Source organism: Lactuca serriola, chromosome 9, assembly GCF_051521515.1.
Source record: "Lactuca serriola cultivar US96UC23 chromosome 9, Lser_US96UC23_V15, whole genome shotgun sequence".
In the NCBI taxonomy this organism is placed as follows: domain Eukaryota; kingdom Viridiplantae; phylum Streptophyta; class Magnoliopsida; order Asterales; family Asteraceae; genus Lactuca; species Lactuca serriola.
The window spans coordinates 57,932,861-57,938,721 of NC_136416.1; the positions used below are offsets into that span (position 1 = coordinate 57,932,861).

Sequence of the window (5,861 nt, forward strand, 5' to 3'; positions counted from 1 at the left end):
AATTTATGTAATGTTTTGTTTGGATTAGTATTTTAGATATCTTGAACTATGTTTGAATGAATATTTTGGATCAATATTTTAGATCGGATGATTGTTGTATATATTATTAAATTTTAATGTTTCGAACTATTTTTCTACAAATGATGTTTCGTAGCAGTTTTTATACTGTTTTTCTAATTTTAATGTTAAATACTAAAAAATGGTAAATACACTTAGTGACATATATTAATTCGAATACTACTCCACTCTACTTTGAAAATACGACTTAGCATTCTCAAAATACAATAATGTAATAGAAATAAATTAAAAAAAAGAAAACAGGATGCCATTTGGATCAACAAACCCACACAGCCATGGGACAAGTAAAACAATTGCAATCTTGTATGATTATCTAATATTTGGTTGTTTTGGATATACCATATATATATATATTTGATTTTTTGTACTTAACATATATAAAGATGTTGACACTTAATTTTGTTGTTTAAACATATTATAATTTGGGTTTCAACTTTCAAGTTAGGGATTTTAGTGCTTACAACTTACCTAAGGGAGTTAGCGGCTGAATTTTTGTCAATAAACTTCTCTCAAAGGCATGCAATGGCATAGTCAGCGACAAATTAGGGATGGTGCAGACCATCACTATCCGGTTGCAATTTTGTCATTATCATTGTTTTAGTGTCAAATACGTATTAGTATTTGCTTTCAGACGTGGCTATAGATTATCGCTAAGTTTGAACAGTTATGTTGCCAATTATTTCATTAGATTCATCAAGGAGGCCCGTTTCTGATATCCGTCGCGAATGACAAACGATCGCTGATATTTAATTTTTTAATATCAAGGTTGCTCTCTCTAATTCAAACTAAAGATTTTCCGTTGTACCTAACGAAATTCAACCATTTGAATAAACCTCCTTTTTGTATTTTTAAATTGACATGTTTAATTCAGTTTATTAACAAACAATCTATAAATTGTTATATTATTTACATAAATTGAATAAACTATAAATTTATAACCAATAAACATTATCTTTGTAAAATTAATAGGGTATATAAAACTGAAACACTAATCCTGTGAAAAAATTTCATGTTTTACCCAACACGTTCTTGTGATCAAATACAAGTGAACCTTCTTTTTATATTCCTTTCTAATGAAATTTTATTTTCCAGGTAAAGCAAAGAAAAAGGAGAGATTTGCCCACTATTTTTTCGGAAACCGTGATGTCTATAAGTTGAAATTGATCGTATTCATGAGTTTTAATTCTCACATATTATATTTTAGTTTGTAAATTAAAAGAGTTTATAGTATAATTTTATTAATTATATTACATAAATACATGAAAATCTTTTCCTTTTTTTTTAGTTGCAGCCATGCAAACGTATAATCTTAATTATCCAAGCTTAATTAGTGTTTTCTGAAATTTTTTTTTTAAATATGATAATATTTTTTATGTAAAATTAACGTCAAGAATGAAGCATCATGAACATAAATATTACCAAATGTATCAAGAAACAAGATTAAAAACAGTGGTTAGTATACACTAATAAAAAACTCACATTTCTATCACGAAATCTAGAAACTTAACCCCATTTCAAGCTACACCCCTAATTTACAAACAAAAACTTATTACAGCATTTGGAGTTTAAAAATTACTTGCTTATCAACTAAATCCAAAATCCCAATATCAGAAACTGAGCCATGTTCATTTGATCTTTTATGATCATTTGATCTTTTATGATCATCTGTAGCAACATTCAAGTCCAAACTGATGGTAGCGTCCTTTCCATAGTCCTCAATGGTTTCTTCTTGATCGTTGTCACTGTATTTTCTCCTTAGGCTAGGAGAACATGCTCGTGAAATTGAATTGAAATTTTCACAGCTGAAAATGACAATGGCGTCTTTGAGAGAAACTGTTTGGTCACCGTTTAGTGTGATTACTCCAGTCTTGATTGCTTTCTTGATGCCCATTTGCGAATGGTAATCAACCTGCTCTACATCTTCCATAAAGAACACACGGCTCGCGTTTTCTTGTAAAGCTTCAGCAAATCTTTCGAGATAACTTTGGCCATGTTCGTCTCTCGCCCTTTTGTTGCTAATGAATTCTTGATCATCATCTGTGGAATCGGCTCGTGTTGCTGAGAACCTACTAATGCCAATGTGAACGATGTTGCTTCTTGATCCAAATACAATCTTGGCTAACTCTCTTGAAATCTTATCTTTCCCATGGTTGTCAGCACCCAAGAAAGATAACCATGTTTCTTCTTTTCCTTCTCTTTCCATTCCACCTGACCTGCATTGAAGTACTGTACTTGCTATTTCGGGAATCACCTCTCTTTGCCATGGCACAACTCGTTCCAATGCACTGCTTAGAATGTTTAAATTCTCAGAATTCACTTCTTTGAACTTGTGCAAGTAGTATTGATCATCATGATCGTCATCTTCACTAGCTTCACTACATGAAGCCGAATTTGGACTGGAATTTGGATTCGATAAGAGTTCAGGCATGAATGTTTTTGGATTGGGCTCCTCGAAACATTGATCAACACCGTTGAAGAACTGGTGTTCTTTCGGGGATCTGTTGGTTTCAAAAATCACGGGCCATGTGAGATGGTGTGGGTGCAAATTTGGTGAAGAAGCCATTGGCTGTTTGTGAAGTGAACTACATATTGAGTTCCATTTCTTGCAAAGATTCGCAACTTTTTCACAACCCTGCAACATTTATCGTATCGTTTTAGATAACTGTAATGATATTAGGGTTTTTAAGCATTTAGATTTATATATGCAACAAGAACCTAACCTGATCATTGGAGGTCTGTCTTGAGTTCTCTTCTTTGTATTGCTGAAGCCATGAAGGCAAAGTGGATCCAGTTGTAGTAGTAGTCATGGATACATGATTGGTGCGATTATAGCCACTTATGGTTCGAGCAGCCTCTCGCGAAAAGTTAACGGAACACTCACTACAACATGTGAGCATTTTCATCTCATTTCCTGAATCTTTACTGCTGATAAAAGAAAACCCACTTCAGAGATCAGTTTTTAACATAAAAAAAGCTAATCTTTAGTACAATAGAACAAAAAAGAAAGTAAAAGTTGTTACCTTTCAAGATTGAGGGTGAGGTCCAAGCTAGTAACAGGAAGTGTAAACGGACAAAGATCCCATAGTGTTTCGAGTGAAGGGTGACCTGTTTTGCACCTCATGTATGTTTGAGAATTAGCAATCCCCATCAACCACAACTTCCCACTATCAACACCAAATATGAGTCCACTAAGCTCCATGATCATATGCTCCATTGGAGAGTAGTAGTAGCTTCGGTTTAGCTTCCGCTCGCTGTGGTTTGACCAGTAATCCGAAACCCATTGGAGATCACCTAAGTAAAGAATTACTCCTCTACCTACGAAGCTTTTTACGAGACACCTAAGTTCTCTAACTTTATCTTCAATATCTTCCCTTGAAAGATGATTAAGTGAGTGTAAAGGAAGGCTTACAAATTGCATGAACCTCAAATTGATATTGTTTTCGGTTTCGAATTTGTCTATAACGCCTCTAACTATAGCATCAGCACTAGCTAGGCACTCTCTTATAACAACAATATTCTTTCTCTTTCTATTCATCATCATTTGTATAACACTCATCACATCTTCATCTTGGACTTTGGCTAAAGATTTGGGCTTGATGTTCTCTTTTGATTGAGAAAAACTAACGGGGATTAGGGGAAAGAAAATAGATATTTCCATTTGCTCAATGTTGCTTTTGACTTGGGTGCTAGAAAAACCGGCTTCTCGCATGACTCTACTCACACTAGGATCATCCAAGATAGATATGAATGAGTTGTTCTATCTCTACTTTAAGAGCTAAAATGGGTTGTTGTTGGTTTTCAATAGAACCACGGCGTTGGTGAGCCTGTGCACGCTTGAAGGCTGCCACCAACGCGTTAGAAAGAGAAGGGTGGTGAGATTGAGTAGGGTTTATCATGATAGGGCTAGACTGAGAAGTAGGGAGGCGATTCAAGGCAACATTGAAGCAAAGCTCGAGAGCTTTGCAATGAAGAGGGTGAGAATTGGGTTGCAAAACAAGCCTTCCTGAGGAGGCTTGTTGGTGATGCCAGCATCGCGCTAGCAACATGAAGAGGGGTGACCTGAGCATGGCCTCTTCGTCTAGCAAGGCCAAGAGCTTGTTTTACAACAGTAGCGGCTTCGGGTGTTAGTGTGTGTTGGATTGTGTAGCCTCCAGCCCTCATGGTTCTCTACGGTGTCTGAAGATTTGTTGAAAGTATATAGGGTTCAAGAAATGGTTAATTATATGGTATTGTTTTTCCATGTGGGTTTGATCTTGAAAGTTGGTGTGCATACTGCTTAGGCAAGTAGTGGTGATGTGTGGTTTATAAGAAGAGGACTAATAAGTAGTGTGAAGTGGGGCTTTTGTGCTTTTCTTGTAGTTGTTAGTTTTGTATGTGAAAGTGGAATGCATGTGAAGCAAAGCAAAGTTCCCCTCTCATAAAAAGACTGATTTAAGCTTTACCATTATTATAATAAACGGAATTATAACGATTATTCTTCTATCTTATCTAGTTTTCTATAACAAGATTTGTCTTACTTTGATAAATGTATTACAGTCGAAAATCGTAAAATAATACCTGAATATAGACATCTCTCTCTCTCTCTCTCTCTCTCTCTCTCTCTCTCTCTCTCTCTCTCTCTCTCTCTCTCTCTCTCTCTCTCTCTCTCTCTCTCTCTCTCTCTCTCTCTCTCTCTCTCTCTCTCTCTCTCTCTCTCTCTCTCTCTCTCTCTCTCTCTCTCTCTCTCTCTCTCTCTCTCTCTCTCTCTCTCTCTCTCTCTCTCTCTCTCTCTCTCTCTCTCTCTCTCTCTCTCTCTCTCTCTCTCTCTCTCTCTCTCTCTCTCTCTCTCTCTCTCTCTCTCTCTCTCTCTCTCTCTCTCTCTCTCTCTCTCTCTCTCTCTCTCTCTCTCTCTCTCTCTCTCTCTCTCTCTCTCTCTCTCTCAGGCTAATATATGTGTTATAGATAAATTCATGGATTTTCATATCTTATTTATTAGGGTGGTAATTTTGTTATGTTCGGATCGACAGATTTGCAGTTCACAAAGCTTAACCTAGACATAACTAATATAATTAAATAATTGTGTTATATTGTTCAATCCTAATTAACCCACATTTACCAAACTTGACATGACTAGCATGACTAATCCGTTTAATTATAAAGTTCATTGGTCAAAATTGGGTTCATGGGCCAGAATCTAAGTTTGTGGGTTAGAATCGGGTAGGGTTCACAGGTCATACTAGTTTAATTTGAAAAAATTCCATAAAAAATAAACTCATAAATACATCTAAATTCTTGAAAAATAAATAGAGAAACAGGTCTAAAATAACACATCAAAATAAAAAGTTAAAACTTACATAATTAATTAGAAAGAGACAATGCTACATGAGACACTACAAGAAACTCGAGCATTAACGGCAACATGAGTCGCCACTAAAAGTCAGGTATGTCATCGATAAAGGCTTTTGCGACGACGTGTCGTGGTCAAAAAGTCGTCATTGTTGCCTCGCTGCAAATGTTCCATATGTCACTGCTATTGCTCCCTAATGCGGCAAATACATTGTCGCCGCTAATGTCCGTAGTCGACCTACAAGCCTTGTCGCCTGTAACATCCCAATACCAGGTATACCTTATAAGCCCTTGTTCTTTTGGTAAATTGTCAAGTTTAGCTCTTATTGAGAAAAATGTGGTAAATGAGTATGCAGAGCGTACGCGAGTGTACGCTCAGCGTACTCATATGTGTGTTTTTGACGCGGAGGGCACCTAGTATGATGGGCATCCTAAGCCCAGAGTGAAAACCCTAATTT

At 36.2% G+C, this 5,861-nt stretch overlaps 1 pseudogene across 1 annotated transcript; it reads right to left on the reverse strand.

Annotated features, from left to right (window-relative positions):
* Positions 1–1,471: 1,471 nt before the first annotated feature.
* LOC145073603 (protein SMAX1-LIKE 3-like) lies at positions 1,472–4,415 on the reverse strand (annotated as a pseudogene). The gene is made up of 3 exons (XR_013691451.1): positions 3,099–4,415; positions 2,799–3,003; positions 1,472–2,710 (listed from the first exon to the last, which is right to left on the reverse strand). The product of XR_013691451.1 is annotated as a protein SMAX1-LIKE 3-like (transcript).
* Positions 4,416–5,861: the final 1,446 nt, after the last annotated feature.